The 22,830-nt window shown below is 44.2% G+C and overlaps 1 long non-coding RNA gene across 1 annotated transcript; it reads right to left on the reverse strand.

The window, feature by feature from the left end:
• Positions 1-243: 243 nt before the first annotated feature.
• On the reverse strand, positions 244-13,453 carry LOC115510923. The gene is made up of 2 exons (XR_003967894.1): positions 13,214-13,453; positions 244-1,852 (listed from the first exon to the last, which is right to left on the reverse strand). It is a non-coding gene; the product is annotated as an uncharacterized LOC115510923 (long non-coding RNA).
• Positions 13,454-22,830: the final 9,377 nt, after the last annotated feature.

Raw genomic sequence — 22,830 nt, forward strand, 5'->3', positions numbered from 1 at the left:
GGTCACAGTGGCTTGGAGATTCCAGGCCCATCAACGGCTCACTTCACCGCGTCCATTCCTCACGTGCTGCGTCGAGAGGTCAGAGCAGGCCATCCTAAGTGGTTCTAGACTGGACAGGCAATGTCTGCCCACCCTGCTCCTGGCCCGCCGTCTCCAGCCCCAGAACGCCCCAGGGGAGGCATGTGGAGTCCTGCTTTTTTCACAGGTTGGTTCTTTATCTCTTTAAATTCAAGAAGCCACTGGTTTGATCTCTGGTTTACTCACTTCATGACATTGGGGGGCCAGAGGGGGCCCCACCTCTTCCCAGTATTGTCAGCCCAGGTCAGGGAGAGAAGGCCCGGGAGCCAATGTTCATGAGGGTGGCAGCCATCACATTTAACCCCTTCCTCCCCTATCTGCTTGCTTCCCGGCAAAGGCATGTCCTGGCAAGGTCAGCTGAGTCCATCTAAGTGTCCATGGTTCTATGGCATGGCACATGCCCTTGGTGAAGAAAGCGGCTCTTCTCGTGTGCAATGGAGAGATCCTACTTTATATACATTTTTTCGGCTTTCAAATAACAGGAGAACGTTGCTGTTCTTTTGGCTCAAGCAAAAATAAGATGGTTTTGTTTTTGAAAACCCTATTTAAAGGGTTCATTATCTCACAGGCTGCTAACTATATACTCTGCGCCACACTCAATAAAAGCTTCATATAACTGTCTTTGAAATTAACAGCCACCTCTTGTGCTTTTCAAGTTATTAAAGACGCTGGCATGGTGGAGAGACTGTAAACTTTCTATACTGGTGATTAGTCAGCGGGGCCACATCCCACCAAATCCCCCAGGGCGTTCCCAACAAAAAGTTCCTTGTGACCCAAGCACCAATTTTTCTTTCTTGTCTGTTCATTCTAATTCCACTCAATTACTCCTGAGCAAGCTGTTTTATTCCTGTCAACTCATGTTATTTACTGGAGCCTGTCAGGAGGACTGGAGTGGAGGCTGATATTATGTAGGATGTTTTGAGACTCATTAAAACACTTTAAAACAATCACCTATTGTGATATTCACGGCCCTATATGGGGTGGCCTTGCCTGGGCCATTTGGAGCCTGGATCACTTTATTTATATGCTATTAAAAGTTTCAGATGAGAATGCTTTTTCTTGCTACAAAATTTTGGACCTGGGAACCCAGGATTGGGTCTGGGCTTCTGGAGGCTTCTGGGCAAAGTTCCAAAAGTTAACAGATTAAGTGTGTGTGTGTGTGTGTGTGTGTGTGTGTGTGTGTGTAAGGGCATGTAAGGGTGTGTAAGGGTGTGTAAGGGTGTTATCCAGGAGCAGCTCTACCTCTGACTAATGGGCTGAAGAGGAATGGGGGTCAACAGGCAGTTCCAAATAGCCAGAGACGCTTGCCTTCTGGAAGAGAAGGTGGTTTCCCTGGGACAGTGTGTGTAAGAGCATTTTTCCTCTGAAGATGGAAAGGTTCCCTGCTGTGTCACTCTTGGTCCATCATTATATAATCACAGAGCAATTTGTAGGAACAAGGCACCACGCTTAGATGTCCTTAGGGCGTAAAGCAGATAAGTTCATAGTCCTTGCATCATTCGATGAAGGATCCACTTTGCTGGCAGCATGCGGTGTCAGGTGCCAGGTGAGTACGTGAGCCAGTGAGGGACCAGAGCAGCCACATTGTGTCCGCCCCCCCTCCCACCTTCCTCTTGCTTCCCACGGCGGCCTCCCGGCTTCCTGTGCTCCTGCGGCTCGGCTCGTCTCTTCTGCTATCCCTGGTGACCCCAGGGCAGCCTAGATAGTCCCTGTGGCTGGAGGTTGACTCCTGTGCTCTAGGCGCCTGGACTCCAATGAAGAAGCTGTGCTCAAGCTGGGGAGGAAGTAGAGAATTTTTGCTCACCAAGTCCCCAAATCTGGAATTGCTCTTTTCTTCAGTGGTTCTAAGATGTTCTATGACGGCAGTGGTTGCTACGGACTCAAAGCATTGCTCAGGAAAAGCCTAAGTTAGGGGCACCTGGGTGGCTCAGTTGGTTGAGTGTCCAACTCTTGATTTTGGTTCAGGTGATGGTCTCACAATTCATGAGTTCGAGCCCCGCGTTGGGCTCTATGCTCATAGCTTGGAGCCTGCTTGGGATTTTCTCTCTCTCTCTCTCTCTCTCTCTCTCTCTCTCTCTCTCTCCCTCCCTCCCTTTTCCCCTCCCTCAAGTCCTCTCTCTCTCTCAAATAACAAGTTTTTTTTTTTTTTTTTAAAGAAAAAGTCCTGGGGCGCCTGGGTGGTGCAGTCGGTTAAGCGTCCGACTTCAGCCAGGTCACGATCTCGCGGTCCATGAGTTCGAGCCCCGCGTCAGGCTCTGGGCTGATGGCTCAGAGCCTGGAGCCTGTTTCAGATTCTGTGTCTCCCTCTCTCTCTGCCCCTCCCCCGTTCATGCTCTGTCTCTCTCTGTCCCAAAAATAAATAAACGTTAAAAAAAAAAAAAAGAAAAAAAGAAAAAAAAAGAAAAAGTCCAAGTCAAAACAGCATACATCACCTCACACACTTCTAGAACATGGTTTTCCCACAAGTGTCTCATCTGCTCACACATGCCATCCTCACCCAAGCCAGGGGGATGGAAGGGATCATTCCAAAGCAGCACCAGCAGGGGAAGTGAGCCTGCGGGTCTAGAGCTATGTGCCATGGGGCACGGCAGTTCTCCTTCTTCAAATGCATAAAGAGGAGATTGAACTAGACCAACATTCTCATGCTGTACTTTAGGCATGAGATGCCAATCTATGCTCCAAGAGAAGTTGATTTCCAGTCAGATCCACTGAGGAAACGCTACTTGCTATCTCCCTAGTTCCTAGACTGGCATCCTGCTCCCATGAATTTAGAAAGTGCTGTGTTAGCTGATGTTCAGAACTCGTCCCAGCTGGAAATTCTAGGATGCAACAAACAGGAAATGTGGATATCCAAAGTTATACGGCATTTGCCCAGGCACTTGGGGGGACATACATAAAAATAAAATCAAACCCACAGACCTATCTCTTAGCCTGGGCTGAACCCAGCATTTGCATTTCCAACAACTTCCCGGTCAGTTGTGATGGGTAGCAAGCATCATACTGATAAGCTGGGGCCCAATTTAGACCCAGATGCTTTCACAGGTCAAGGAAATGAGGGAAGAGTGAAAGCAAGGTTTTGTGGGTTTTTTTTTTTTTAGAGTTTATTTATTTTTTGTGTGCATGTGTGTGTGTGAGAGAGAGAGAGAGTGCCCAAGTGGAGGAGAGGAAGAGAGAGAATCCCAAGGAGGCTCCACACTGTCAGAGCAGGGCTAGAACTTATGAACTGAGAGATCATGACCTGAGCTGAAATCAAGAGTCAGACGCTCCACCAACTAGGCCACCCAGGTGCCCAAGAGAGCAAGGTTTTCAATTGCTCACTTCTGTTCACAGGAAGGCTGATTGTGCCTTTAGAAGATACTTCACCAGAAATCAACAGTTGAAGATGCAGTGGGGCAGAATTTGTTTGGTTTGGTTTTAAACCTCAGACCGAGGGCCTCCTGGGTGGCTCAGTCGGTTAAGCGTCCGACTTCAGTTCAGGTCACGATCTCACGGTCCGTGAGTTCGAGCCCCGCGTAGGGCTCTGGGCTGATGGCTCGGAGCCTGGAGCCTGTTTCCGATTCTGTGTCTCCCTCTCTCTCTGCTCCTCCCCCGTTCATGCTCTGTCTCTCTCTGTCTCAAAAATAAATAAACGTTAAAAAAATAAAAAAATAATAAAATAAAATAAACCTCAGACCAACACTCAGACTATATCCTAAGGGCAAACGTCTATGGCTCAGTTGCTAGGTAGCCATTGCCTGGGGCCAGATGGAAAGTGACGCTGGCTGTCTGCTCTAGAGGCTTTGGGGACCTGAGAGAAGGGCGGCTGTGAGACATGGCCTTCTCAGTGTCCTCTGGCTGCAAGCAGAGCTGACCCAGCCTTCTGTCCAGGGGCTTAGAGCTTTGGGGCAGAGAAGGCAGGAGTTCAGGAACAGGGCCAGATCAGCTTCCCAGGCCCGCGAGGTTAGTTCTCACCAACTAGGCCTAGTTTCTCACCGGGAAAAAACCACTGCTGCCCCTGTATCCCTGGCCTTCATCCACACACACACAGGAGAGCTGCTCGGCCCCCTGCCCACTGGCAAGGCCGCCTGCTGACGGAGAGAGTCTGCTCTCCCCAGGAGGACAAGCCAGAAGTGATGGATCTTGCACACACTGAAGTTCAAGGTGAAGTGCAAGCCTGGAAAATAAGCCTTATTACTACTCCCTCTCATATATTCCACAGCCCAGACGAGCTAGATGACTCACCACTGTTTAGACAGATTCCGTTCTCCTTGAGCATATTAGCTTCTGTTTTTCCTTCCCCACCCGTCCGTTGCACTCCTACACATACTTCAAGGCCTATGTCAAATGCCTCTTCCACTGATCTCTCCATTAGATGCAGGGATATCACTCCCCTTCGGAATTGCCAGAGTATATTATTTGCATCTATCAACTGGCATTTTTTTTTTATACGATAGTTGTTTTCTGTCTCCTTCTCTCAGAAGCTGGAAGCCGGAAGGTGGCATGTTTCAACATTGTGCTTTCTATGTAGCAGGTACGCGGTGACCATTTATGGAATGGAACGTATTGTCCTTGCCCACAGTCCTTGCAAAGCATCACAGACCTCGCTACCTGTTGGGGGGCAACCGTTGGCACTGTCTCCATCTCTGCAGCATGGTGCCATCATCAAGCACGTGACATGACACTGACGGTGTGGGGGTGCCTCCTGAGCAGAGTCAGCATCTTGTCTGAAGGGTCTGGACCCCTTTGAGTTCCAGTCCCCACATTGGGTTGAAAGACACTCCGTTCTCCATTGAATTTGCAATCCTCAAGAAATAATGAAAAAAATGGAAATTTATTCCACCGAGAATATAACTTGGGCGTACACGTGGGCCACATTTTGCAACAGATGGGTAACTTATCTGATTAACAGCGCTGATCATTTGTCATAACGTAACACGTTATATCCCATCTTTATCATCTAGAATTTTCATGTTTGTAAATCTCACCTCCCTAAGAATGACGAAGCTTCCTGAGAACAGAATGAGTGACTTACACAATGGTGGAGAAGCCATGGGTGTTAGAGTCAGATCTGGATCCAAAGTTTGGTATCATTGCTACTTAGCCAGCCACGTTGGGTGAGCTGCCGAGCTCCTTTGAGCTGGTTTCCTCATTTTTAAAATCAGAGCAATACTGCCCACCCCTGTGGGAACCAAACATGCCAACGGTACAGATTACTGGCATGTTACCTGTCCTGAACTAGGGGTTCCGTGCCTCCCCTTCCCTTCTCTCCTCCTCTGCTCATCCTGTAAAATACACAGATGCTCTAAGATTTCTGCCACCAAGTTTTCTGAACCTAATGCTGAGCGAAAGTGATCCTGGTATACTTATCAGGATGTGCACACAAAAATATTAGAAATTAGGGCTGTCACAGGAAACGCAAAACATGTGGCTACTGTGTTAGGACACTACTTGTTCAGAAGAAGAAAATAAAAACACTCCCTAACGACTCTTGCCACATGGAGAAGTCTTAACATGATTTCCAAACCACCACTTTTCCTTGGGCCACGGGGCCACAGTGTACAAGGGGACAAGAAGGCCATCCTGCTGCTCTGGGCCCTGCAACAGGAGGCACCTTCTCAGATTTATCACCCGCAAACTTCACCTCCATGACTCCGAGGGGAAGGTTTCCATGCGGTCTGCCCACCTGCTGACCCTGGGGCATGATGTCCCATTTTCCATGCATTCTTCCATTTGTGTCCTGTCCCGTGACATTTGCCTCGCAAGCACTTGAGAACATCAGGCATCTGCTATTTAGTCTATAACCTGACACTCAAATTAAGAAAAATAAATGAGCTTACACTGGCCTTGGGTATTTCCAGTAGCTGGAAATTCCCGTGGCTGAGAAACCTCGTGAAGCCGTCTCACTGCAGCATTTTATAGATATGGCTGCAGGGGCCAAATTACCCTGCCCAGCGAGGTGGGCAGAAAGAAAGCCTGCTGATGACCAAATCTCTTTTCAACTAAATGATTATTTTTGTCTTGATGTATGTGTGGTTATGTTGTTATGAATGACGGTGGTTTTGTGTTTTTTTTTTTTTCTTCCCCAAAGTTTCAGAGAGAAGAGAGGCATGTCTTTAATTCACTACCCAGGAAATAGCGAGCGTGGTTCTTCTTCCAAAATCCCCATCCAAGAAGCCGATGGCAGGCCTCTGAAACAGACCACCTGTGGGCACGTCACGAAGAAGTGGGCTTTGTTTTGACCAGGGCCTGTGGAAGGGGACGCTCAGTGCTCTGTCCCTTAAATGCACTAAACGGTCGTTAGCCAAAGTGGATTTAACACACAGCCTCAAAACCAGCAGCTGTCTTTGCCACAGACATTGACCCCGTCCCGCGTATAGACAGGCATCGCGTGTAATTACCCGGAGCATTTCCCTCACTGCGGAGTAAACTTGGGGTCTTCCCACCAGGGACGTTGCTGTGATAGAGTGGCCTGGATGTGGCCTGAGAAAGAATAGTTGTGGTGTACATACTCCATCCCAACTGCTTGTTCCCTCTCCGTGACCTACCCTTTGTGGGAAGCCAGGAATGCCAAATATTTCTTGCCGCTCTGCCCAGGCCTTTACTTACACTCCTCCCCACTCTGCGGCCCCAGACCTGGCCTTCTCCCTGGGCAGCTCAGAGCCCTCTGTCTCTCTCCTTGTTGAACGACTGCATTTCTGTTGGAGATGGTACATGAAACGTATTTCAAATAAAGCAAGAAGAAAGCATAAAATGATGTCTACGGGACCGCATGCCGCCGTGCTCTGGCAGGGTGGATGTGCAATCCCCACGTAGGAGACTTCCTTGATAAAGGCACAGTGTATCAAAGTTTCTAGGCTGGAGATACAGTCACTTTTTTCCGAAAATGAAATGAGAGCCAGTCAACTGCAGACCAAAGGAACACAAGGTGGAAAACGGATGGGGAATGTTTTTAAAGAACCCACTGGCCACGCTGGGTGTTTGTTTCCTGAAGGGGAGAATTAAGCTCTCAGATCAGGTCTTTCATTTTTTGGTTTCGTTTCTAATTCTAGAGTCTCCTCCGACCGCACTGGGAGGGCAAAGGGGGAAGACGGCTTCTTCTGTAGTTTCTGCTCCACATTTGTGAGGACATTTTCTTCAACAAATCTGTTTTGCCCCAAGGTACATTCTCAAAATATTTCCAGGCAGTATAACTCCAGAGGTGGGGCCTCAGGGAAGCTATGAATGTCTTCATTGCAAATCTACTGAAGAGAAGAGGTAGGCGTCCTGAAAAGGTTCCTCTGGCTAATAGCCATGTGTCTCCGTGTGCCTGGGACAGCCTCCATTCATATCTGTTGACCTGTTATGATTATGAATAGTTGCCTCTTTCAAAAGTGTCCTGTTTGGATGATAACTTGTGTGGACATCCCTCCTGTCACAAAAAGTACCATGTCTTATGTCCATGTCAAATATGGTGTAGAAGTAACTGGTTCTGCAGCTGGCCTGGCAGGTGGCCTGGCTCTCAGGAGGGAAGGGATGACATCCGAACACACAGGTGGTGCCGTGGTCTTACAGGCCACCGTGCTGTCCATCCCTCGGGGCAGGTCCTGAGCTTTTCACCCAGCTGCTGACTGCACGATGTTAATGAAAGTAATTGAAAATAAGACACTTGGCTTTAGATTAGAAGGCAAAGTAGACCACTGGGTCTCTTCCCTGTCTCAAGACCTCATGCTCCTTAAGACTCCACCAACATCTGCAGAGTAGACGGTGACCCTGCTGGCTGAGGCTGGACCACCTCAGCCCAGTTTTCCTTCCATGCCAGGATAGGTGGAACATCCCCAGATAGAAAAACAAAAACAAAAACAAAAACAAAAACAAACCCACCCAATACATCTTTGTCAACAAATGCCTAAAATACAATAACGAGCATGTCCCGGACATTATTGCTTGCCCAGATGAGCTATTGGGCCCATTTGGAATCCTATGTGGGTATTTAGGTAGTGAGAGAAAGTTTGGAGACAAGGGGGAAAGGAACAAAGCATAGATTGACTGGTGGTTGTATCCTAGACTCTGAGCTCAAGGCGTGACTATTTGCCTACTGAACATGTACATAATTGCATTGGTGTGGGGAGATTTTTGTCCACTTTTAATTATTTTGAATACATCAGAAGGTTTACTTTTAAGAACAATTCACAGTAACATATATAGCCATTTGTGGACATTCTTCCTAAAGATAAGTGTTTTGTTATCTTTCATTTTACTCCTTATGCAAAACTCATTTATGATTCTGACAGTGTGCCTACAGAATTAATATTCAAAAAAACCTGTTTGATTTGTGTTACTTTTTATTTTAACTGGGGTTCATTTTAAATGGATTGAGAAGAAACTTATGATGCTTTGTCAGCTTCCAAGCTAACCATGACATTGATGGACACGAGACAGATGCAGGGTCTGTTACCAACACTTGCCTGCCAGGTCCCATGTGGTTGAATTCAGAGCGATGTTGCACAAAAGAAATGGTTTTGATTAAATCCTAGGGCTAAAAGAAGTTAAAAAAAAAAAAAAAGAATTATCAAACCAATCCACAGCCATCTGCATGTGCCATGAGATCTCAATAGGGTAAGAGATAGGAGCATTGAGAAAATAAAACATGTTGGTTTTAACGTGGGAGTATCTTTCTTCCCTGTTTTATACCTGAGCTAATAGGCTGATGGCTAAATAGTAGAGTATTTAGAACTGGAAAATTATCAGTGGACTATAAAGATATCTCTGAATTCTGTAATCTACTCTGGAGAGACCTTCTAACAGAGGGCACACGCTGCTCAAATAAGGGATGAACACAATGGAAAGAGCTGAAATAAAGCTCACGTACTGAATACCCACGCGTTGGTGAGCTAAGCAAACTGAAACAAGTTTTTGGTAATTTACAATAAGAGTGTCTCTTTTGATAAACCGTTTTCAGATGGCAACTTTTCACATCTGCTTTACTAGATGCTTCATCATGTACTGTTTCCTGTGCGCAAAGAACACCTCCATGTAGTTGCTGTGGGACTCAAGGGGCAGCGCTCTGTTTACAGAGAGCTGGTGCTGAGGGACCGCCTCCCCTTCCTTTCACTAATTAACATTCTTGACATTTGACTTGACAATAGTATTAGAGAGGCCTAACACACAACTTTTGTAAACACAAGTAATCTTCTTGGTGGGAGTTACTGCTGAGTCAATACTGTTTCCGGATGTAGTTTGATTCGTCAGTTACAAGTTTCTCAGGTTTCTGTTGTTCTCTAGTTACTTCAGAACCCACCAGGGAATTCTTCTACGATGAACCTGGTATGGAATTACTCAGCTTTAAAAAAAAAAAAAATAGCTGCCTCGTGAAACAATCGGAATGTGTTGGAGTTGTTTATACATTTAAAAGTGTGTTTTGCATGTGGTGTATGATATGGATGTCATTTGGTCATGGCATCAAAATGGGTGTAAAGAATAGTATAAATACACAAATATATATAATATATATATACTATATAGAGACCATATACATACACATACATATGTGTATGTGTATATAATATACCCGTGTGTGTGTGTGTGTGTGTGTGTGCTCCTCTTCTAAGGAAAGTGCTATTTCAACCTGTACCAAATGGTGTTTTCCTTGGTGCATCACCAAAGCAGACTACACCCCTTCTGATATCTATTCTGTATTTGTCGTGTTCTGCTACCTCCAAGACGTAACGTAGTGTTTGATTTCTTTCCTTATTCCTCCGATTAAAGTAACATGCAATCTTTGAAATTAAGCTGGAAATATATTAATAATTACTTTAAAAGTGTCATGAGGGGCGCCTGGGTGGCGCAGTCGGTTGAGCGTCCGACTTCAGCCAGGTCACGATCTCGCGGTCCGTGAGTTCGAGCCCCGCGTCAGGCTCTGGGCTGATGGCTCAGAGCCTGGAGCCTGTTTCCGATTCTGTGTCTCCCTCTCTCTCTGCCCCTTCCCCATTCATGATCTGTCTCTCTCTGTCCCAAAAATAAATAAACATTGAAAAAAAAAAATTAAAAATAAATAAATAAATAAATAAAAGTGTCATGAATATACAAACTTCTGCTGGTACAGAATGTACAATCGATTTGGTCCCAGACAGACCAAACATTTACCAGTATATTAATAACACCAGAGATAATAGGTTGCAGACATTAAACATTTACCTCGACAAACTTCTTTCTCTGAATATCCTGGATATCTAAAACTATTCATTGGAACCATCATACACCTAATAGCAATGTTTACTTACTATCTGCATTAGTTATTAGCCATTTTTACCTGTGTCTCCATTTATTTCACTGAGGAAAAGTTTTATATTTCAAAAGTAAGATCAAAATCCAACTTTCTCTTGACATTGTTTAATATGTCTTTGTGCTCTTTTCTAGCTACATTCTGAAACAATTTTAGACTTAGGAAAGTTCCCTTTGCCCTTCACTCAACTTCCCCTATGGTAGCCTCTTATACAACCACAACACAATGAATGGAAGGATGAACATCAAGGCAATACTAATAACTAGACATGGGAGGCAGTTAAAGAGTATCCAAACACCAATTATGTGTTTTTGGATAGTTTCCCCACCAATGTCCATTTTCTGGTCCAGGAGCCAATCCAGGATCCACATTGTTCTTACAGCCTTTCAATATGCCCCTGTCCTTTTGTGAGCACTTCCTTATTACCTGTCAAGCTCTTTTTTGTTTTAATGTTTATTTATTTATTTACTGAGAGAGAGAGAGAGAGAGAGAGAACCTTAAGCAGGCTCAGTGCTGTCAGCCAGAGCCAGACACGGGGCTCGAACACATGTTCCACGAGATCATAACTCAGCCAAAGTCAGACGCTTAACCAACTGAGCCATCCAGGCATCCTAAAGCTATTTTGAATAAAAACCACTAAACATAATTCCACTTGAATTTAATAGAAGAAAAAGAAACTAAAATATAATTAGATGTGCTGAATTTCAGGTAAACATTTCTTTATAAGACGTATGTCCTAAATTATCTCTCCAAAGGTAAGAAAAAGATTATGAAATACATTCAGATATTTATCAGTTAGGTTTTGGTGCCTAATGAACCACTCTAAAGCTTTGTGGCTGAAAACAAACACCATTTCTCATTGCACACAGCTCTACGGGTCCGGGTTGGGGTGGTGGGGGTTGGTGGGGGGGGGGGAGTGCAGTTCTGTAGCTCTGGGTTGGCTGATCTTGGGTGAATTGCCTAAGCATCTATGGTTAGGACATGCGTCTGGGTCTGGAGCCTGGCTGCCCTGGGATCCCCACATCACATATGTGGTAAGAGTTGGTTATCTCTCAGCAGGGGCAAAGGGGGTGGCCTGATCATGTGATCTCTCAACCCCGGGGCAGGATCAGGATAGCCCAGGCTTGCTCACATAATGGTAACAGAGTTGCAAGAAAGAGACTGGAAGTACACAAGGCCTCTTGGAACAGGCTCAGAGCTGACACAATCGGCTCTTGGTCAAAGCCAGGCACCGGACCAGCCCAGAATCAAGGCTGCTTATTCTATTCTTCTTCTTCTTTTTTTTTTTTTTTTAACTTTTTAAAATGTTTATTCATTTTTTTGAGAGACGGAGAGAGGGCGTGAGTAGGGGAGGGGCAGAAAGAGAGAGAGAGAGAGAGAGAGGAGACAGAATCCGAAGCAGGCTCCAGGCTCTGAGCTGTCAGCACAAAGCCCGATGCAGGGCTCGAACCCGTGACCTGAATCGAAGGCAGATGCTTAACCGACTGAGCCACCAAGGCACCCCTGCTTATCCTATTTTCCTTATGTACTGATGTTGGTCATTCAAATACAGAGTGCCCATGACAGCATTATGCTTTCAGATTCTAAGCATTCAGCAGATTTAAGCATTTATTTGGGGATTATTTTTCCTACTATATTTTTGAACATACTTCCTATTTTATTTGTTCATTTCTTCTTTGCAAACACCAGTTATGTATTTTTGGATACACTTTAACTGCCACTCATGTCTATACTCTTCCTTATAACCTCTTTTTGCTATTATTATATACACCTAGAATGTCCCTTTAGAAATTTGCAGGCCTAAAAGTGTCATGTTATTAATCCAGGTTTTAGATAAAATGCCACATGGTTAGAGAGACCTCTCCTGGTCACCCAATCTAAAGAAGACCTTACCTTTTCATCTTCTATCACATAGTCTTGTTTTACTTTTTTTACTAGGACTACATATATTTATTCTATGTATTTTATTTTTTCTACCCCCTCCCCCACCATCCTAGATTATAAACTCTATGAAGGCAGAGATGCTTCTAATCTTAAACCCCGCTAAAACTCCAGCATTCAGCAGCGCTCCTGGCATATAGGGGGTATTCAGTAATTGGTTGTTGAATGAATGAATGAAAGTCCTGTCTGTTTTAAGGTAAATTTTTTTAATGTTTATTTATTTTTGAGTGAGACAGAGTGTGAGTGGTGGGGGGCAGAGAGAGAGGGAGACACAGAATCTGAAGCAGGCTCCAGGCTCTGAGCTGTCAGCACAGAACCTGACGCAGGGCTCGAACTCATGAACTATGAGATCATGACCTGAGCTGAAGTCGGACGCTCAACCAACTGAGCCACCCAGGCAGCCCTGCTTTAAGGTAAATTTATTCTAATTTTGTTGCATATAGTATAGCCTTCTTCTCTGTAATATTTTTCATTTACATTTATCTCCTATAATGTCCTTGAGATCATAGAGAAAACTCTTTGTCTGAACTCTTTCTCTGTTTCCTTGGAAAATTTCTCCTGTTGTTCTTTATTTTCCTTTGTCTTACTTTTTTGTTGTTGTTAAGGTAAACTCTACACCCAAGGTGGGGTTCAAACTCAAGAGTCGTGCACTCCACCGACTGAGCCAGCCAGGCGCCCCCTTCCTTACATTTTTTTCTTTATTTTCTCTCTCATTTCAAAGCAGGCCTGTGTGGGTGATTCTTTCTCATCATCGTTCATCTCGTATACTTGCTGAGAGGTAGTCCGTAGAGGCAGGGAAGCAATGTTGGTAAGCTCGAACATACTGCTTCCTGTAGCCTCTCACCAAACCTATTACTTTCCTTAACCCGTGAATGTGCACCATCATTCAATTTTCATCATTTAAGAGATTGGCAATTTGAAGAATGCTGTGTTCCTCCGATGTCTACATCTTACCTCATTTCCGGTCGTCTCCACAGCGAAGAGAGTAAGTAGTGGATGAGAATTGTGTCACCCCAGTTTCTCCTTCATTTTCATTGGCCATGTGCTGTGGTGTCAAAGTCGGTCTCTACAGGGAGAGTCTTCTCCTGCAGTGAGTGGCCCTCTGTGCCCCTAGATCTTACACCACTTGAAGAATCCTTGTGGGGCTCCTGGGTGGCTTAGTTGGTTGAGCCTCTGACTCTTGATTTCGGCTCAGGTCATGATCCCAGGGTCTGCACTGAGTGTGGAGCCTGCTTAGGATTCTCTCTCTTTCTCCCTCTGCCCCTCCCACCACCTGCCTCTCTATTAAAAAAAAAAAAAAAAAAAAAAAAAAAAGAGTCCTTGCCTGCATTTCAGGGTAACCTCTGTTGCTTTGGGGGAAATGGCCATCTTGCCTAAGGTCTGAGGATATGTTGTTAGTTCCCAGTGTTCTTCCTCATTTTGGTCCAGATTTCACAGCATTTGGCAGATTTGCTACATTGTTTGTGGTTCAAGAATGTAGTCGCATCCGTATTTTGCTGGCAACTAAAATGTGCCTCCATTTTCTGTTCTTTTTGAGATTTTTGAGGAAGAGAGGGGGAGAATTAACATCTGTACACCACGATCTTTAACCAAAACTCGCTTTGTACTCTGAATTGCATTCAGTAAATGTGTGTTACGCAGTGTGGGAGAGGCCGTTCACCTACCAGGCTTGGGACTGAGATCTGAATTCTCACAAGCTTTATCTAAAATTTTATGGCACAATCTTGCTCCCCCCCCCCCGCCCATGTCCTTTCTTCTCCATCCATTTTGCTCTGCTTTTCTGTACCTCCAAATCTCTAGAGGTTTTTGGTTATTTTTGGCCTCCTGGTGCAGCTCAATGTGCTCTCTTCCTCCTTTGACAGCGATTTTCTTTGTCGTTTTTGTGGTGAGAGCTTTCCCGGGCCCTCATCTCCCTAACTTCTCCAACTTAATCCCCAGGGTTGCCTGGCCTCAAACGAGTAGTGAGTTGATAACAACCACCCTCCCCCACCCCCATCACTGCCTCTGCTTATCTGCATTTACTTTATCCAAGCAATGTTGCCAAAGCTGGTGTGTGTATTATCCCAGGTAATCCTTCCAAAAACCCTGCAAAGTTAATATGATAACCTGCAATTTAAACATAAGGATGTGAATGGGATTTTTTTTCCCCCTAAAACTGACTCCAGATTTATACTCAGAGATGTCACTGTGTGTGTTCAGGAAAATACTTTGAAAGATGGTCTTGGGGGTGATTGGGCTCTCAGGTTGTCAGAAGAGGTTGGAAAGGAGAAATTGTTGCTTTGCTGCGGGAAGGAAAAAGGGGAAAAGAAAGGAAAGGAGGGGAAAGAAGTTAGAGGCCAGACCTGAAAAACAGCCAGTAAACTCCCAGGACTGCCCCCGCTGAGGTGTTAGAATGCCATTCCTGTACAAGGTGGCTGTGTCCCCTCCTGGATCTCTCCCATTCCCCAATCTTCCATCCATCCGCTGTGCACCCAATTGCTCGGACGGGGGTAGCGGGTGGTTTCTACAGTTCTTACAGAAAGGTCTTCTTGGCCGACGACTCAAAAGTCAAACCTGCACACAGCGGACCAGGGGCTGGGACACAGAAGGGGCATGAGCACAGAGCCCCTCCGCAAAGGGAACATCTTTGAGCAGGAAGTTTTGGACTTTTTTTTTTTTTTTTAGCCACAGGATTGTGGTGGTTGTGGTGGTAGAGATAGGCGGATGCCTTGAGCCAATTTTTCCTCTGTCTTAAGAGAGAAAGAGGCCACAGGGTTCTTATGACATCTGGGCTTTATGTCCATATGAAAAACGAGGCTCAGAGAAAGCAAACAATGTGCCTCAGGACACTCGAAATATGGAGGGCCTCTTGTTATTTAACAAACCTGCCCAGTTCTTTCCTGCTCAGGATGTTTCAGGGCAATGTTTTCCCCCAAATCTGTGCCTTGCCAGATCACTCCCCAATCACTCCCAAATCACTCCCCCAGAGATGTTTTCCTCTACTTCCTATGAGGTACCCCCCTGCCCACGCTCCGTCTCTCGCTCCTTATCATGCTTCATTTTTCTGAAGAATCGCAGATAGCCCCACCAGAGGCAATGTTACAAATGTAATTTTTAGGCTAGCTTCTCTAATAGGATAGAAACTTCTGCAGGATAGAGATTTTTGTCTTTCAGTCACCACTGTGTCCAAAATGCCGAGTATAGAGAGCTTAGCATTTAGATGGTGCTCAATAAAGATGGGTGCTCAGTACACTCAATAAACGTTCACAGAGTGCCTCCTCCATGTAGGGATGGTCTCCTGTCTTTCTCATTTCCAACTGATCAAATGCAACCCAGTCTGCTTGTTTCTAAGCCAGTCACAGAGACACTGTACTTTCTTCAGAACTGAGCCAAACGATGCATTAGGCCTAGTCTCACAAGTAGCTGCCTCTATTTATTGACTTACTTTGAAGGGAACTTCAAGGAGCTTTGGTGGGGAGCTTTCTCTCCTCCATATGTGAAGCCATAAGTCTACAGGGCTGGAGACACTTGAGCCCCATGGCTTAAATTTTATGCAACTTTCTCTGGAACAATCATATGCCCATTTCTCAACTCCTCATGCCTGCCGTCTGGGCTACAGGTCAGCCAACAGTGGGTGGAAGGTACCAGGCCGTCCTTGCAAAAGACTTCTCCATCCTTTGGCGGAGGGAGAAGGATGTCCAAAGGGGAAGGACGCTTCATTTCATTCCATGTTTTCCCTCACATATTTCTCACGTGATGCTAGCTACGCAAATGAAGCGGGCTACAAACGCTTCGGCCACGAGCTCCAGCCACACCATCTTTGAAGAGCTACAGTAATAATACCTGGGTCTTTCTTTGCTCACCTTGAGACCATGCAGCATTCTTGAACCTCTCATTTCATTGTCTTGGTGAGATCATCTACCCATCAGCAGGATAAATCATTGGTAAGATGTTGGAATGTCACATGCCCAGAAAATTCTTAGGAAGAATATGGTCATAAAAATAAAATCACACTGTTGGGGAAGAAAAAACAAGCAACAACAACAGAGACAAAAACATAAATTAATGCAATAAAACACATCTATTGGGAATGACTGGGGCAAGGCAGAGGGCTCTTTCTACATGCCGAACTGAAATGTTCTATTAAGGTTTAAGAAATCATGTTTACAGCAGATATAAATTAAATTAACTGTGAGTCCATAAAAGAGAGCAGCTGTTCTCCATCTCCAGTGATGACAGAACAAGAGGAAAGGCTGGTCAGAGGTAAGGAAGACTTCCTTCCTGGCGGTGGGACCTATAACAACATTAAGGGGGTAATGTGGAGACACAAGAGTGCTGTGAAGCTGTCGCCTCTGACACACATTGGGAGGGCACAGATCACATGAATTTTACATGTGCCTTGATGTCCTTTGCCCTTGACCAAGATTTCATAATGGCCCCCGATTTCTCTGTACATTCAGCTCTTCCACTGTAAATAAATGGGACTCCTTACACGGAAGCTCCAAGAATGCAAATGCACATCTCAAAGTGAAAATGATCATCTTGTCCCAGCTGCAATAGCGTGGCTCAAGGCTAGGGAGCTGAGTGACTGAAGGGATCTCTGATCCCGCAGGCTTCAAGACCATGCTCAACGGCTGAGTTCACCAGACACACATAATGCCTGGGTCATTCCTATCTCTACTTGCTGGCCTGGTGCCTTCCCTAACATGCTGCATCTGTGACGGGGATCCCATGTGTCTGCCTTGCCTACCAAGCCTGCACCTTCACCTCTTGCCCCCACTCCACAGGGCTCTGGAAGCAGCAAATGGAAATGCAGATAAGGAGGAAGAAAAGTATGTGATATCTGGGAATTGTGGCAGGAATCTAGGAATGTCCTAGGGACCATATTGAATTCTGCTTTTCTGATGAGGTTTGATTCATATGAATGAACTACTTTAGGTTTTGGTCAACTCCAGTGTATTATACTGGACGATGTTCCGGAGATAATAATTTCTTAAAGTTACAAAGGCATCTTCAACTTACAAAGTTGTCTGGAGGGATTTTATGTTTGCTTTATTTTTGACTTGGTAGGTTGTTTTATTTATTTTATTTTATTTTATTTTATTTTATTTTATTTTATTTTTGTTGTTTTTAGATTAAGTGTGTGTGTGTGTGTGTGTGTGCGCAGTAATATATAAAAAGGATTATATACCATGACCAAGTGGAATTTATCCCAGGAATGTGAGGGTGATTCAACATACAAAAAATCATTTATGTCATATGCTATATCAATATAATAAAAGACAAAAACCACGTGATTATCTCAACAGATTCAGAAAAAGTATTTGGCAAAATCTAATATCCCTTCATGATAAAACAAAACAAACAAATTAGGAATAGAATGGAAATTCCTCGGCCTGATAAGGGAATCTCCAAAGCAAACAAACCCACAGCAAATATCACAGTAATGGTGAAAGACCAAAAAGCTTTCTCCCTAGGATCAAGCAGAAGACAAGGATATCTACTCTGACCACTTCTATTCTATCTTGTATTGGAAGTTCTAGCCAGGGCAATTAGGCAATAAATAAATAAATAAATAAATAAATAAATAACACCCAAATTGTGAAAGATGAAGTGAAATCATCTCCATTCACAGATGGCACGATCTGCTATATGGACAATCCATACATACAAATAATCTAGCAGAAGTAATAAATGAGTTTAGCAAAACTTTAGGATGCAAAATCAATAACAAAAGTCAACTGCATTTCTCTACATTAGCAATGAATAATTCATAAATTAAACACACATTCCATTTAAACTGGCATAAAAAGAAGGAAATACTTAGGCATACGTTTAATAAAAGTGGGGCAACACTCATACACTGAAAACTACAAAACGTTGTTGAAAGAAATGAACAAAGACCAGAATGGACGGAAAGACATTCCAAGTTCATGAATTGGGAGGCTCAATATCGTTAAAACAAATAATTCCAGAGGAGGTCTACAGATCCAATGCTATCAAAATCCCAGCTGCCTTTTTCCCTTTTTTGCAGAAATTGATAAACGGATCCTCATATGCATACAGAAATGCAGACAACCCAGAATAAACAAAACAGTCTTGACTAAAGAAGAACAAAATTGGTGGAATCACCCTTCTTACTTTGAAAATTACTATACAGCTACCGCAGCTAAGACAGTGCAGTTCTGGAGTCAGGGTGTACATAGAGATCAAGGGAATAGAAAGAGATCCCAGAAATAAATCCTTGCATTTATGGTCAATTGGGCTTTCAACAAGTATATCTGTCAGGTTTTTTTCAGAAAAACGGAACCAATAGAATATATGTACGTGTGAATTAAGAGATTTATTTTTGGGGGGCACCTGGGTGGCTCAGTCAGCTAAGCATCTGACTTCAGCTCAGGTCATGATCTCACAATACGTGAATTTGAGCCTCACATCAGTCTCTCTGCTGTCAGCACAGAGCCCACTTGGGATCCTCTGTCCCTCTCTCTCTCTGCCCCTCCCTCACTCTCTTTCTCTCTCTCAAAAATAAATGCACATCTAAGAAGCAACTGGTTACCAAAACTCTTTAAAAAGAGAGAGAGAGAGATTTATTTTTGAGGAATTGACTCATGTAATGTGGGAACTGGCAAGTCTAAAATCTGTAGGGCATGCTGGCAGGCTGGAAACTCAGGTGAGTTGATATTACTGTCTTAAGTCTGAAGGGCAGGCCCAAAGGCTGAAAACACAGGCAAGATTTCGGTGTTGTTGTCTTGAGGTAGAATTCTTTCTTCTCCGGGAAACCTCCATTTTCATTCTAACGGTCTTCCACTGATTGGATGAGTCCCACCCACATTATCAAAGGTAAGATCTTGTCAACTTAAAATCAACTGACTGTGTATGTTAATCACATCTACAAAATACATTCGCGGCAATGTCTAGACTGCTAAGCCAAACTGACACATAAATTTAACCATCACAAGAAGGGTGCCAAGACAATTCAATAGGGAAAAGATAATCTCTTCAACAAATGGTGCTGGGGCAACTGGACATCTACATGACAAAGTATCAAGTTGGACCTCTTCCTCATATCATATACAAAGTTTAATTCAAAATGGATCCGAGATCTAAATGTAAGAGCTGAAACTATAAAATTCTTAGAAGAAAGCCCAGGAGTACTTTGTGAATTTGAATTAGAGAACAGTTGGTTAGATATGACACCAAAGGCACAAGTGGCAAAGAAAAAATTAATTGGACTTCACTAAAATAAAAACTTGGTGCTTCAAAGGACACCATCAAAAAAATGAAAAAGGCAACCCACAGACTGGCAGAAAATACTTGCAAGTGTAAATGTCCCAGGTAACTGACAAAGGACTCGTATCTAGAATATATAAAGAACACTTATAGCTCAATAATGCAAAGACAAATGACCCAATATAAAAATAGGCAAAGAAGTTGCATCGGTATTTCTCCAAAGAAGAGAATACAATTGGCTGAGAGCAATGCCTCTCACATTTACAAGTTATCCTTTTTTATATCCATTTACCAGTTACAATTCCCAAAATTTCTTTTTTTTTTTTTAAGTTTATTCATCCACCCTGAGGGAGAGAGAGAGCACAAGCAAGGGAAGGGCAGAGAGAGAGGAAGAGAGAGAATCCCAAACAGGCTCTGAACAGTGTGGAGGCCAAAGTGGGGCTCGAACCCACGAACCATGAGATAGTGACCTGAGCAGAAGTCAAGAGTCAGATGTTCAACTGACTGAGCTACCCAGGAACCCCGACAATTCCCCAAACTTATCTTTAAATGTCGGGAGGGGCAAGGCCTGGGCTCCGTGTTGTACTGATGAGTTAATCGTTCATCCATTCTCTCAACAGATACTTCTTGAGCACCTACTGTGATTGTCAAGGTCCTCAGAGGAATCCATGTGTGTAGTTTAGAAGCTCAGGTAGGGAAGACTAAGGCACTGTCCCTACCCTCAAGGAATCCACAGAGTTGCCCTTTACACAAATAAGCAATTACCAGGAGATGTGGTAATTTTCCAGCTCTGGAAAACAATCCCTGTAGCTGTGTTCTGTCCCTGTTGGGTTTTCTGACCTCTGTAAACTGTAACATTTCTGAAGGCTACTCTGTACACTGTAACATTTCTGAAGGCTATTTCCTAGTGCTGCCTGCTGTATCTTTTTGTTTCTTTTCCTTCCTGAAACTAAATTCTTCCTGGGTTCTGGATTCTCAGATGGATTGCAGATGGCTGCATATATGTCACTGATTTCATTTTAGGAGCGTTTGTATTGCTTTCTGCCATTTTTAGTCATTTTGTTTTTAACATGAATAAAACAACTCCACCTGCTTCTTTCATAAGAGGGGTGTGGAAGCCTCAGAGGATCCTACTGGCGCTGAGCAGAAATGGTGGATTGCTGACCAGGGGTTCACAACTCTCTCTGCAGGGCCAGCCACGAGTCCCTAAAGACCTTCAGGTGACCTTGCAGTTCACTTAGTTACTGTGCACCTTCTGTTGATAGAGAAGAAATTACCTGGATGTTGCTGGAATTACCTGGATCATGGCTGTGTTATTGAATATTTTTAGACTTGTGTCATTGTAAATCAATTAAATATCAACTTAGGTCTGGGGGCACCTGGGTGGCTCACTCCGTTAAGCATTCGACTCTCGATTTCTGCTCAGGTCATTATCTTGCGGTTTGTGGGTTCGAGCCTCTCTCTCTCTCTCTCTTTCTCTCTCGCAAAATAAAATATTTCTTAAAGAATATCATCCTAGGTCTGGAATTGATCTCTGGTTTGTTAATTTGTTCTTTTGTGCTTACTTTTGTTCTTTCAATAAATGCTATAGTAAATCCAGTCTGGAACATACTTCTTGCTGGCACTGGAGAAGCAAACATATACATGAAACACAATCTCTGTCTCACTGGAAGAAGAAAAAGAAGAAGAGGAGGTCCGATGACTTCCTATGAATTAACTCACTTAATCCTCACAGCAATCCTACAAGATAGGCGAATTTTTATCCCCATTTTACAGATGAAACAACCAAGATTAAGTTCTTTGCCCAAGATCATGTCATTGCTAAGTACTTAATGGCTCTGGGGTCCAAGAACTGTATCACTGTGTTAGGTTTCCTCTCTTAAAACACAGTGTTCCGTACCACAGATTCTAAAAAGCATATAAAATGAACTGTTTTGTTCATTTCTTCCACAAATACTTACTGAGCTGTAACTATGTTCTAGGCAGTAGACTAGCCTAGGGGGGATAAAAGGTAGCAAGAAAGACATGTGGTTCTATCCTTGAGAAGCTGACAGTCTCAAAGCAAATAAATCCAAGGATGCCAACCAATTCAAACGTTATAAACCAATTCAGTTCCTCCAACCTGGAATGGAGGGAAACAGCAGGGGAATTTTCTCTAGATGTGGTGGACAGGAAGGTCTGCCTGACACGTTAGCTAAGACCTGAAGGAAGAGATGGAGCTGAGCTGAAGGCAAGAGCATCTGGGATGGGGAATGGGTGGTTTTGAGCCACTGAAAGCAGAGAGAAGAACAGCGAGAGGTGAGTTGGAGAGGTGGGTATCCGGACATGCGGGGCCTCAGGGGTGATTGTGAGTAGTTCTGATTTCATGCTGAAGGCAGCGGACAGCCACAAAGAGCTTTAAGTGGGAGCGTAACGAATGGTGTGACCTGATCTCTTTTTAGAAAGCACTTCTGCTTCGTGGGGATGGATTACAAGAAGCAGAGACCTTGTGGAGAGACCCAGTAAGAGACTCCTGTAACATTCCAGGTGGTAATGAGTTCACTCTGGAGGGGGCAGCGCAGATGAAAAGTAGGTGAATTTCAGATATGCTGTGCTGGTAGAATCAACAAACGTGATAATAAATTGGATACGGAAGAGTGGAAGGGGCTACAAGGGAACGTGAAGAGTCAAGGTTGAGTCCTAAAGCTTTGGGGAGGACTGTGGTTCCATTTCCTGAGATAAGACAGTGTGTGCGTGCGTGCGTGCGTGTGTGTGTTGGGTGAGAGGGAGAGTTACAGAGAGATGCAGTCCAGTCTTGTGCTTCAGATCCATGATGTCATCACATCTCAGGCTCCTTCCATCCTCCTGCTTTGCCATCTAGTGTGTGGCTTGCATTCTCACGGTCCCAAGATGGCTGCAATCCTTCCAGCCCATATCCATGTTTGCAACAGGAAGATGGAAAAGGAAGCAACATGGAAGAAAGTAGTGATCCTTCTCTGAAAAAAGAAAACTTTCCTTGAAACCCCCCCACAGACTTCTGCTTATATCTCCTTGGCCAAAATTCTGTCCCAAGGCTAGCCTTTGTTGCAAGGGACGCTGGGAAATGCGGCTTTATAATGGAGTGAGGTAAGTCTCTGCCACAATCAGGGTTCTCTGATTAGGGTGACAGGGAGAATGGATATTGGGTAGACAGCCAACAGTGTCTGATAGACCATCCTCTGCCTTAGTTAACCTGTGAATCTGAGTAGCCTGAAGGACAATATATTTTTTAATTCACTCAGGTCTCCATTCTTCGTGAGTGAGCAAACTGCATCACGAGTGCTGGCAAACCCGGGGCTGTCCTATTTCTGATGATAAAGAATCTTCCATTTGTGAAAAGG

The sequence above is a fragment of the Lynx canadensis genome, chromosome A3 (assembly GCF_007474595.2).
Source record: "Lynx canadensis isolate LIC74 chromosome A3, mLynCan4.pri.v2, whole genome shotgun sequence".
Lineage (NCBI taxonomy): Eukaryota > Metazoa > Chordata > Mammalia > Carnivora > Felidae > Lynx > Lynx canadensis.